Source organism: Oncorhynchus mykiss, chromosome 16, assembly GCF_057628025.1.
Source record: "Oncorhynchus mykiss isolate SJ-2025 chromosome 16, ASM5762802v1, whole genome shotgun sequence".
Lineage (NCBI taxonomy): Eukaryota > Metazoa > Chordata > Actinopteri > Salmoniformes > Salmonidae > Oncorhynchus > Oncorhynchus mykiss.
Genome location: NC_143037.1, coordinates 47,830,552 through 47,844,304, shown reverse-complemented (window position 1 = coordinate 47,844,304; position 13,753 = coordinate 47,830,552).

Here is a 13,753-nt window from a genome sequence, read left to right as displayed (position 1 = left end):
CTCAGTGTTCCGTGAAAAGGGGCATGCATGGCGTGAACTGGGCTGGACGTGTCGTCTGTCTGTGCCTCTGCGTTGCATCCTCGCCTTCCGCCAGCGTGCCTCCTCGCCTTCCCTCCAGCGTGCCTCCTCCCCTTCCCCCCAGCGTTCCTCCTCGCCTTACCCGCAGCGTGCCTCTTCGCCTTGCCCCCAGGGTGCCTCCTCACCTTCCCCGCAGCGTGCCTCTTCGCCTTGCCCCCAGGGTGCCTCCTCGCCTTCCCCACAGCGTGCCTCCTCGCCTTGCCTCCAGCGTGCCTCCTCGCCTGCCTTCCCCCCAGGGTGCCACCTCGCCTTCCCCCCAGCATGCCTCCTCGCCTTGCCCCCAGGGTGCCTCCTCGCCTTCCCCCAGCATGCCTCCTCGCCTTCCCCCCAGCATGCCTCCTCGCCTTGCCCCCAGGGTGCCTCCTCGCCTTCCCCCCAGGGTGCCTCCTCACCTTCCCCTGTAGCCTACGTACAAGAGGGATGCTAAGTGTTGCCTGTGTCTCTCCCTATGCTATGCCTCCTCTCCTCTTCCTCGCCTTTCTCTCATCCTCTTCTCCTCTTCCTCGCCTCCCTGTCTAACTCCCTCTGTACGTACAAAGAGGGATGCTAATGTGAGTCAGTGCTCAAAAATAGTTCAGCCCATCTCCTCTTGCCCAAGATGGCATGCCATGCTTAGCGCCGGGCAAAGGCACAGCAGCAGTATTGATTAAAACAGTCATTCGCTAAAGAAAAACAGTATCGACCTTCTCCTCCTCCCCCAGTCAGAACATAATCAGGAGGGAAACGAAGCTGAGGTAAATCTACTGCAGTTACACTGCAGAGTGCTTTTATCCCCGAATTTAAATGATGAATATATATCATAATAATATCATAATATATCATATATCATCAGATGACTTTATCATTATTGCTCTGTAGGTAAACTGAGAAAGTTCTAATGCAGGATGTGTTGAGATAACCATTAGTAGCCGTGCTGCTTCCAAGGCAGCAGTCAGTTTTACTCAGGCAGTGTGTGGACACTAATGCCTCATAATCAGGCTTCAGGGGCTTAAGCCAATTGTAATTGGCGGAAAGTTCAAGAATGATTGATTGCCCTGCCGACGAGCCCTAGGTTTGGCTAAACTTCAATTCCTCTCAGTCAAACCTGAACTCCTGTGATGTATTTAATCTCACTGTGGCTTGTTGCTATTTCAAAGAGTTTCAGTATCACTGTATTTTTCTAAGGAGTCAAATGTCATAGAAGAGTCACCTTCTCAAAGGTCACATGACATCACATCAAATGGGCAGGTGTGTTAATACCAGCTTGCTCTCCTCCTTACTCTCGCAATGTATTAACATATGCATAGAAATGTGTATTTTTGTTATGAAAAACCATACACAAATCCTACACGAGATCTACCAAACATTTACGCACACTGGGTGTTGTTTGTTAACCTGTTCAAACTACGGAAACGTTGGTAAATAGTGGAAACGTTGTGCTTTTTTCTAAAATGATTTACGCATGAATTCATGTCTGCTCATGATTGATAAAGACCCCCACTTAATTACCTCAGAAGTGGCAGAAAGGATCAGATTCTGCAATCCCATAATATTGCCGTTTTCTCAGAGGATCTGGATAGAATGTGTCCGATTAGCGGTGGTCAATATTCCTAGAGAGAACACTCATTAGGAAAGTTGACGGGCTTTGGGAAGGGAGACTTTGGGAAAGGAGAATTTGAATAGCAAACTACATGGCAACCTAAACTATTGGAGGCAAATAGAACATGCTTTGGTTGTTCAAAAAGTGTGCTGATAGTCTCCCCTGTATTTATTAGTTTGATAGTGTGTATAAAGCTGTTCTCAGAGCATATACAGTACCTTTAAAACATTCTCTCTCTAATAGTAAAAGCATTGATCTTGTCAGAAGTCTAACAGTATTTTCCAGTTGTTAGTGTTCTTTTTCAAACTGCCAGGTTTGTTTTTGCTTACCAGTGCTGAGTGGCTGGAAATAGAAAAAAAAACAACTCTAAAATCAATGGTTGATTGGCCCTTTGGTCGTGGAACTGTGATTTAAAGCATATGTCGCCTAATGGTGCTAACGAGTGTCTGTTATTGGGCACTAAACTGGCCTGGCCCCCTCAGCATGGCCTTGTTAATGTCACTGTCACTAAGTCCATCCCCTGGCAGGCCACATGATCAAGGGCCAGGAGCGAGGGAGGCAAGGGAGGAGAGGGAGGGAGGGAGGGAGGGAGGGAGGGAGGGAGGGAGGGAGGGAGGGAGGGAGGGAGGGAGGGAGGGAGGGAGGGAGGGAGGGAGGGAGGGAGGGAGGGGAAAAAGGTCCCTCACCCTCATCACACATAGCGGCAGAGGGAGGGGAGGGAATGAACTAGGGAGCGAGGGAGGCACCGTCGTCAGTCACACACTCCCTCCAGAACGTTCCAATATTCCACATTCTACCCAGAACTTAATTGGTCTCTGAATTATTAACCTCAATAGAGGGTTGGAGGACACAGGGCCGTTTGACCTCGCTGATACGTCTGGGGGCACACAGTCCTTCAGCTCGGTGCTGCTCACTGTGTAGACATGCATACATATTTAACCATCTGTAAGGGAGGATGAGGAACACATTTAGATTTCCTTCACTTATCACACGCATTGACCTTTAGTGGTTTTTGGAACTGCACACAGTTTCACAAACTCTAGTATTCCGGCCAGTAACTTGTGTAACGAGTGTATAGACATAATTAGTAGTTACATTTCAAGCATTAGTGCCTGTAGTTCTGTGTGATTCCGTTAAGTACATCCGCATTTGCTCAGAAGTGCTGAGAACAAAATGCATGCCGTCATGTCAGTTTTTTCTCTGTCTGTGTTTCAGATTAATTGCCATTCTAGGCATTGCCCTTCACCACAGTGAACAAATGTGATTTATTCATTGAGTAGATGCAGTAGATGTTTACACATCACAACAGCATAAACATTTCCCAGAAAACATGCTTTTATATTACATAATTCAATAGCTTATACATTAATAATGAATACATTCCACTGTCTTGGTAAATATAACAATGTAAATGTCATGCTCCCTGTTTTGCTGAATGACTTATTGGACAGCACGTCTTCTCTGTAACAGCTATAACAGACAGTCAAGACTAGACATCATATTGCAGCGTCCTTGGGTTTTTTGAAAGGCGCTTTAATTTAAATGTATTATTATTATTATTATTTAGAGGACATAGGTTTGCAGTAAAATACATGGTTAGAATGCAGCATGTGATTATATTGACTGAAATAAGATGTGAACTTTCTCTTTATTTCCCAGGGTGGACTTAGCCCAGAAATGATCCTGTAACCTTTAAGAAGAGTTGAGAATCATACAGAAGAAGTGTTCTTTCTCCAGACACACACACACCCCACACACACACACACACACACACACACACACACACACACACACACACACACACACACACACACACACACACACACACACACACATTCCCTTGGTTGCAGCTGAGCCTACACACACACGCATGCACACAAATGCACAGACACACACACACACACACACACTCTCACACACACACAAACACACACACCCACACCCACACACATTCCCATTGGCTGCAGCTGAGGCCACACACACACACACACACACACACACACACACACACACACACACACACACACACACACACACACACACACACACACGCACACACACACACACACACACAGGCGGCATTTCTCCTGTCTTGGCTGGATCAGTGCCAGTTAGGAAGTTAGGAGTGTGTCATCTTACAAATGGGGTGGGCTCAGTGATTGATGTCCTGCCGCCCTCAGATGGGGAGACGGAGACCCTGACAGTGGCGTTCCGGGACAGGACAGAGCTATTCATAGACCCAGTCAGACAGACGTATAGCAGTGGAGAAAAACACTTTACTTCCTCAATTTTCTCATGTCAAACTCAGACCTCTTTGTGGTGTTCTCTGAACCTAAAGCCACCATTATAGCCTTGACTGGGTGATTTAGCTATGGTATATAGAGGTTATCTATTGACAGATATCTGACAGGATTCCCATTGACAATTACCTTCAATGTTGTGCATCGATACACTATAACGATAACAATATAGCCTGCCAATGTTAGGTACAAGCACGCCAATCAATAGCCTTGTGTATGGACCGAAAGGAGACACTACCTCTCGTCCTTAGTGTTTTTGGTCTGTCATCTGCTCAGGGCGACTCAATCCCAGCGCAGTCGAGAGTGATGAAGATGCTAGACTGAGCTTCTTTTTTTTTACTGTTTTAATTACCAGAGAGAAGAGAAGCAATTCGGCTTTGATTTTACTGTTGCAAGTCGGATGATAAAGGCCACATGAGTGATGCTCTCCTTCATGTTCTTGTTTGCTTCTGAATTAGCTGATTAGTCTTTCCCAAATGGCTGCTGCCATTCCAACGCCCTGAGAGATTGTCTCTCTCTCAATTGAAAGGTGAAGTGCCTACTCTAACAGTGAACAGCCAGCATCCACTCGTTGTAAAGCATCCTCTTAATACATTTGTAATTCAAGTGGACACTCCTTTAGGAGATAGTCAGTATTTGAGAACCTTCCGTTAATCTGATCCTTCATATTTGCACGGCAGTGTCTCTCCACGGAGGCACTGTTGAAGTATGTCTTAGCTTGGCTTCAACATGTCTCGTGCACAGAATATAATGGCCAGCAGAATGTGTGTTTGTGCGTAGCTTTATGAGCTTTGTGCTCAGCACAGACACTTGTTTCATTTGGGCTATCGTTTCAGCAGGCAGTGGTGTGAAATGTACCATATGATGAATATTGTGCATTACAACTGCTGACTCTGCATAGGTCAGCTGTCTGTATTCAGCCACCATAGTGGAATATGTACTGTAGCTCCCCAGTGTCCCCTTCACTACCGTAGCCCAGTAGTCACACCAGAGCCCCTCATTCCCCTGGTCCATATAACTCCCCCTTCTGCTGCTGCTGACAACTTTGTCATTAAGGATGTCATTTTCTCTTCCTGGAAGCTATATAAAATCTTTATTACAACCATAAACTATTCTAGACTTCCTGTCTATCTTAAGCTTAGCTCCCACACCCAGACCCCAATCCTCCTCTTTACTTATGCAGAGAGAGAGAGAGAGAGAGAGAGAGAGAGAGAGAGAGAGAGAGAGAGAGAGAGAGGGGGGGGGGGGGGGGGTATTACTGGAGATGTGCGATGGCAAGCACTTCTGTTCCTGAAAGGGAGCGTGGTTATAAAGCTGGAAAGAGATCATATCCAGGGTCTTCCAGATGCTCTAATCCCATTCTATTTCTCTCTCTTCTCATTTTAGATTGAACATGGAACATAGATTGAACATGTGAATATTTAATTTAGTCCCTCTTTCGCTAGCCGGATGAGACACGACATGGACATTCATACGTCCACCTGATATCATACATCCACCTTCCACTTGTCTTACAAAATAACACAAATGTATTGTCACATACACCGGATAGGTGCAGTGAAATGAGTTGTTTCACAGGTTCAGCCATAATGGCACTGCGCCCCTGGAGTAAATGATGATTAAGTGCCTTGCTCAAGGACAAATTGACTGATTCTTTTGCCTTGTCAGCTTGGGTATTCGAACCAGTAACCTTTTGGTTACTAGCCAAACGCTCTAAACGCAAGGCTACCTGCCACCCTACCTGCTAGACCACCTGCCGCTTAAAGCTTACTCCCGATGAGACTGAACCTTTTCCCAATGCAAGGTCATTTCAGTTCACTGCTCTATGGGTACAGAGTGCATGTGGAATTATTTCAACCAAAATACTTCTCATGTGATGGATGCAATTCTGTCGTACAGTTAAACCTGCTTCCTTTTTTTCCCTGAGGGACGGAACATGCTCCAGATATGGATTTACAAGTCATGCTCATTATACTTCTGCAATTATTCACCGATGCCTTGACAGAGCGTCAAATATTAGCTACACTGACTTCTCCATCCGTAATACAATGGAATAAATGCATGTCAAAATGTGCAGCCACTCAGTGCAGATGATTGTGCTGATGAAGCTGGTCATTGTGGCAGCATTTCTCCACCGTATGGCCGCCTTCCAAATGGCTCCCTATAGAGTGCACTACCTTTGACCAGAACCCAGGTCAAAAGAAGTGCACTCTATAGGGAATAAGGTTCCATTTGAGACACCGCCTATGTCTCTCACTGCAGTGACTCCAGGCATAATTCCACCTCACAGTGACACTGTTGTCTCCTCCAATCCTGTCTCAGAGTATTAGTCATTAAGGGGAGCTGCTCAGTTTGACATCCCTCCTCATACCAGGGCCTTAATCACAGCAGATCTCCACCATGTACATATGGCCATATCATTAACACAGCCCTCTCTCTCCACCATCCCTCCATCTTCCCCACTCCCCCTCCGTTGTTCTCACAGATGTGGTCCAGCCTTTTGTACATTCATTAAGGACTGATACCCCGAGCCCCCATACATACAGTGACAAATTACATCACTTTACGTTGATTCATCCATCAACAGATAATTGCTAAGGCTTTACATTTTTTCATTATATCACTTCGAATGCAAAATATTTCTTCCTCCACGGGGGTTACTTTTAAATAACGTTGATTGAGTGTGATATTAGGGTTCAACCTTGCACAAAATGAAAAATAAATCTCACCATTCATCCAGCTATCCACCAACCCCCAAGCCTACCCACACAGTGGAAGGTAGGATGGAAGCTGTGGTGATGCTGTTGGGGTGATTTTTCTTCTCCCAGTCCTGCCGGCTGTCTCCTGCTGTAATGATGAGAGAGCCCAGGGCACACACACACACACACACACACACACACTGATCTGACTGCTGTGACATGGGTAATAGGTAATGTCGTGTCTTCTCACACTGGTGCATTACACACATCCTGTCATAATCAGGTTAAGAGATATTTCAAATAATAAATGAAACCAGGGACAGTCTGCAACCATGGTCGCGCTGACGGACAGGCAGACACACTTGAGACACATGCATGTACACCAACACACATGCACACACACACACAGTTTCTAATAGATAGTATGTTGGCCACATTGTTTATACACTGAGTGTACAAAACATTAGGAACAGCTGCTCTTTCCATGACAAAGACTGACCAGGTGAAAGCTACAATCCCTTATTGATGTCACTTGTTAAATCCACTTCAATCAGTGTAGATGAACGGGAGGAGACAGATTAAAGAAGGATTTTTAAGCATTGAGACAATTGTGTATGTGTGCCATTCAGAGGTATGGTAGTTGGTGCTAGGTGCACCGGCTTGTGTCAAGAACTGTAACGCTGCTGGGTTTTTCAGCAGTTTCTTGTGTGTATCAAGAATGGGCCACCACTCAAAGGACATACAGCCAACTTGACACAACTGCGGGAAGCATTGGAGACAACATGGGCCAGCAGACACTCCCATCTAGAGTGACCCACAGGAGCAACCAGGGTCAAGCACCCCACCCAAGTGCACAAGGACAGATCCCCCAACCGGTCACCTCTTGGCCACCGGCCCAAGCTCCCAACCGCCAGGCCACCAACCATCCATACCAACCATCCCCCCCCCCCCTCTAGGCTCCGGAATCGTTTGCCGGATGGTAGCAGAGTGTAAAGTCTATGGCTTGGGTGGCTTGATTCTTTGGACATTTTTCAGGCTTTCCTTATGCAGGCATGTGCTTTGTGCTCAGATAGTAAATGCTGGAAACCTGAAGTTTGATCGGAAGATGTTGAGTGATGCCCTGCTGAGATCTAAGCTACAAGACGGCTTAAACCATCTTTAATGTTATTCATATAACAACACCCAGGCTTTCTGTGACTAGGTAATCGTTATATAGGAATTGACAAACCTCATTTAGAGTGCTCTCTTTCAAAGATGTATTGAGATTTACCATCTGTTTCTATTTTTATTTTCTCCTGTGTTAATTGATGCGTTCCAGGTCCCACAATAGCATCCACCTCTCGGCAGGGATTGTTTAACTAGCTATTTTTATCCCGAGAGCCATAATCTCAGACAACATCATTTCTGGACGTGTCTACATAAAATGACTTTCATCTGCTGGCTGACTGCATAGACATAGTATATGTGATAACCTCGTCAAAAAAACGACAGGCGACAAAGTGTCATTCTTCCCCGTTTTCCCCTCATAATATATTCATAGTTGTGTGTCAGAGCAATCCCCATCTTTTCTTGTTGAATTATGGCGGGTACATTTCGCTATGATGCGGGGAGCAGAGCATCACTTTCAGGCCCCATTTTGATGGATCTATGCGACCGCAGCTGTAATGTGTTGTGTATTGCCAGCTCCCTTTCAGGCTCTGGTTATGATGAAGCCACTATGCTGCTGCAGCTCTGTTTTTTTGTTGTCGTTCTTTTTTACTTTGATGGATTCAAAGCACAGAGGTCAAGAGGCATCAGAGGTCATTGCATGAAATTGTTAAATTCCAGCTTCTCTGTAAGGTGTTCTGTTGTAACAGCTGTGCTGGGGGGCCATGAAGATAGTCGACAAAGTTAGAGGACAATCTGAGAGCGTTCGACACAGGACCATGCAGCTAAAGAGGAGGACATAAATTAGGCAGTTGTTGTAATAACCCAATCTTGTATTTTATAAATGGGTGACTAAACAAATTATGTTCCTTAGAAATGATTGGTGACCGATGGCCATGCTACTAAGTGTATTGCAGGCCTCTGTTTGTGTGTTGGGGACAAAAGTTGTGTACATTGTGTATGCATCCTCTCATGGCCAATGTCCCCAAAATAACATAAACCATTTGGGCTATACTGTAATACAAAGCCTTATGATCTTACTGCATACAGGGCAGAGCGGCTGCATGCTACTGTGATCAGACTGAAGATCTCCCTCTGGGCTCATACAACTTGTGGCCGGAAATGTGTGTCCGTGTGTGTGTGTGTGTGTGTGTGTGTGTGTGTGTGTGTGTGTGTGTGTGTGTGTGTGTGTGTGTGTGTGTGTGTGTGTGTGTGTGTGTGTGTTTGATTGTCTTCAGGTAATGGTAGATGGACACCTCTCCATGGGCTACTTCCTCTAATCAGATGCTGATTGGCTCTGGGTGTAGTGCGGGATCCCAGGGGAGCGCTGGAGTCAGAGCTATACAGGATTACAGACGGATGGAGCCGATGGTAAATGACAGCTGTTGAGTCCCACTGGGGACCAGCTTTAAGAGGGGTAAAGGTATTTCTGCCATGCCGCTCGGCCCGCCTCAAACAGCATGTGAGTCTGCATAATGAGGATTGTCTAGCCTCTCAGATCTTCAGGGAGAGAGAGGATCTCACGTGCATGCACACCGATTACCTTCCCCAATCAAATGTGATAAGAGCATGCATTAGAACCATCTGCACCAAATCCACATGTTTTACCTTTTCTATATTGATGCCTATTGTTCTTGTATCGTCAGCTGATCTGCAGAATGCCTTAATGCCATGTCTAATATAACATTAATATTTTACCTTGTACTTTACATTCAATACGTGTTTTATACCAGACATAAATGTCCTATTCTCAAGGATCCAAATAAAAGTTCAGTGTTTCCTCTTTACCACTCCAAGCAGACACTGAATGATTAGCAGCAGTAGACGGTCCCTTACTAATGACATCTGAGTGCATGGAGGTACTTATTAAGACTTGTCAGAGGAATAGACGGCAGAAATCTCAGGCTAGCCAAGTAATTAGCATGTAGATGGAGGAGAAGTATGGATGGTGGTTAGTGGTATTTATGCAGTGATTCTGCCTTGGATTGTTTCATTAGTGCACACTGCTGCTGAGTGTAGAAAGTGGCTTGAGTGTTTAATGGAATAACAGGAATGAGGTAGCCAAGGACAGACTACCGCATTTGGGGCACCAGGGATTTATTTTGGGATTTATTTTTTAATTTTTTTAAATAACACTGCATTTCAATACATTTTGCCATGGTTCAAAGATAAAAAATATTATGTTTTGTAATGCTATTCTACACATTTTGTCGTGTTGCAGTTTCTGTTATCCAGCCCCAGCTAGAACCTGAGATTGCAGACTGAAGTTTATCTTTTGTGAGAGATCCATCCTGGATCAAATAGCGTTAGCCTTGTTTCTGCAGACAATGGAGCGACAAGTCATTTGATAAAACAAGGCTATTCTCTTTATTTATTCATGCAGCCATTTCATGAACAAAGTGTGTTCTAGTTATTATAAGTAGTTACATATTCCTGTTTGTTCCTCAACAATGTTTCCCTTTTTCTTTCACCTGGGTAAACCAGACAGCGGGATGCCGGCTCTAAGGTATAACCTGCTACCTGTGCCTGTGTCCTCTGGCACAGTGCTGAAGAAGCAGAATGCCACCTGGTATCAGACCTCAGAGGGCATTACAATAAGACCTCCTGCTAGACTGTGCTGTTTTGCAGAGTTGCATTTTATTACATTCCACTGTGAAGGTCCAACAATGAGTGAAATGGTTGTCCTCAATCCAAGAAGCTTTTGTCAAATGTGTAATTGTACTTACAATGGCTTGGAGGCTATTTAAGTGTATTTTTCCTATTCACTGAAATATGCCAAAAATGCTTACAAATTACATGGAAGACATTTAGCTTTTCTTTATATTCATCCAACTACAAAAGCTTGGTCCTTTCATTGTATAGTTTAAAGGAAGAATACACAAGCATCTTTCCAGTAAATGTAAACGCTCAATTCAGATGACCTGAATGCGAATGGCAGGCGTCTTATTAAAAGGTATTGTTCTAGTGTTTATCTTTGTGTAAACAGATCTTTAAAGGCAAGGAGGTCACATGGCCTGTGCTCCTTATCTCCCAGGTCCTGACGGTCAGGGGGAGATGGCCCGGGGCTATTGATCTGTGATCTCCTGTCGCACACACACACACACACACACAGACACAGACACAGACACACACACACACACACACACACACACACACACACACACACACACACACACACACACACACACACACACACACACACACACACACACACACACACACACACACACACACACACAGTGTCATTCCTTCATTCACATTTTAAAATGTTATTCCTCGGCCAGCTCCACAGAGGGTTTGAGAGGGGAAGGAGAAATAGAACAAAAGATAGAAAATCCTTCTTCGGATGATTACTGTAGCTAACACAGTGCATTTACTCACCTGTCACTAAGTAACGCTAGTTGCTTAAATGTGAACCTCTACAGCTTGCAGACCAAGAATACTTATCCGACATCCACTCTTGACGAGTACAATAACAGACCTGAGAAAGATGACATTAAACAAACAAAAAGCCATCTGGGCAATTATCATAGCACAGCTTTCTGTTCCCTCCCTGCACCTTATCATATCACTGAGGCCTGACTGTGTCAAATCAATGTCAACTTTAAATGTTAATAGAATCTTAAATGATTCACTATGCAGTTTAGCCCAGTTGACCTATTCCTGGGCTCAAAATGAATCATCCACATTAATATATACAGTTCTTTCAGAAAGTATTCATACCCTTGAGTTATTCCACCTTTTGTTGTGTTACAGCCTGAATCATTTTTGTATTTAAAGAAAAAAATCTCACTCATCTTGACACTATACCCTGACAAAGTGAAAACATGCACATTTATTGAAAATGAAATACAGAAATATCTCATTTAAATAAATATTCACACCCATTTTACATTATATTTTAGTCATTTAGTAGACACTCGTATCTAGATAGTGCATTCATCTTAAGATAGCTAGATGGGACAACCACATATCACAGGCATAGTAAGTACACTTTTCCGCAATAAAGTAGCTATCAGCAAAGTCAGCGCTACAGGGGGAGGGAGGGGGGGGGGGGTATATTTAATATACTCTTTGAAGGTAAGGATTTTCAGGTGCTTTCGGAAGATGGGCAGCAACTCTGCTATCCTAGCTTTAGGGGGAAGCTGGTTCCACCATTGGAGTACCAGGACAGAGAAAAGCTTGCGGTGGGAGAGCCAACAGACCAGAGGTGGCAGAACGTACCCGAGTACTCGGGTTAGAGTGTAGGGTTTTGGAGCGTGCAGGCTTTCCCTGGAGGAAGAGCAGTTCCGTTTTGTCGAGGTTGAGTTGAGTGTCATCCGCATAGCAATGATAGGAGAATCAATGGGAGGACATGATGGAGCCGAGTGACTTGGTGTGTAGAGAGAAGAGGGCCTAGAACTGAGCCTTGGGGGACACCAGTAGTGAGAGTACGTGGTGCAGACACAGATCCTCGCCACATTACCTGGTAGGAGCGGCCTGCCAGGTAGGATGCAATCCAAGAGTGTGCAGAGATTGAGACGCCCAGCCCTGAGAAGGTGAAGAGGAGGATCTGATGGTTCACGGTGTCAAAGGCAGCGGATAGATCTAGGAGGATGAGAACAGAGGGAAGAGTCTGCTTTGGCAGTGTCGGAGAGCCTCGTGACACAGAGAAGAGCAGTCTCGGTTGAGTGACCCATCTTGAAGCCTGACTGGTTAGGGTCAAGAAGATCGTTCTGAGAGAGATAACAAGAGTTGATCAGAGACAGCGCACTCAAGTGTTTTGGAAAGAAAATAAGTTGAGATGATTTCTTGAGTCAATGCATGTTAGAATTCCCTTTGTCATAGATTACAGCTTTCAGTCTTTCCGAGTAACACCTGGATTATACAATATTTGCACATTATTCTTAAAAAGATTATTCAAACTCTGTCAAATTGGTTGCTGATCATTGCTAGACAGCCATTTTCAAGTCTTGCCATAGATTTTCAAGTCGATTTAAGTCAAAACTGTAACTAGGCCACTCAGGAACATTCAATGTCATCTTGGTAAGTGACAGTGTTTATTTGGCCTTGTGTTTAGGTTATTGTTCTGCTGAAAGGTGAATTTGTCTCCCAGTGTCTGTTGGAAAGCAGACTGAACCAGGTTTTCCTCTAGGATTTTATCTGTGCTTAGCTCTATTCTGTTTATTTTTATCCTAAAAAACTCCCTAGGTCTTTTTTAATGACAAGCATACCCATAACATGATGCAGCCCTCACCATGCTTGAAAATTGGTACTCAGTGATGTGTTGGATTTGACCCAAACATATAATTTACATTTTTTTGGTCATTTCGCTGATGCTCTTATTATTCAGAGCGACTTACAGGTGAAATTATGATTAAGTGCCTTGCTCAATAGCACATCGAAACATTTTTTTCCTAGTTGGCCATGGGATTTGAACCAAAAACCTTGATGTTACTGGCCCAACTCGCTTAACCATTAGGCTGCCTGCCACCCCCACGCTTTGTATTCAGTACATAAAGTTAATTTCTTTACCACATGCATGTTTGGGAATATTTTTATTCTGTACAGGCTTCCTTCTTTTCTCTCTGTCATTTAGGTTAGTATTGAAGAGTAACTACAATGTTGTTGATCGATCCTCAGTCTTCTTCTATCACAGCCATTAAACTATATAACTGTTTTAAAGTCCCCATTAAAGTCATGGTGAAATCCCTGACTGGTTTCCTTCCTCTCTGGCTACTGAGTTAGGAAGGATGCCTGTATCTTTGTAATGACTAGGTTTATTAATACACCATCCAAAGTGTAATTAATAACTTCACCATGCTCAAAGGGAAATTCATTGCCTGCTTTAAAAAATATATATGCATCTACCAATAGGTGCCCTTTTTTGCGAGGCATTGGACAAGCTCCCTGGTCTTTGTGGTTGAATCTTTGTTTGATATTCACTGCTTGACTGAGGGACCTTGCAGGTA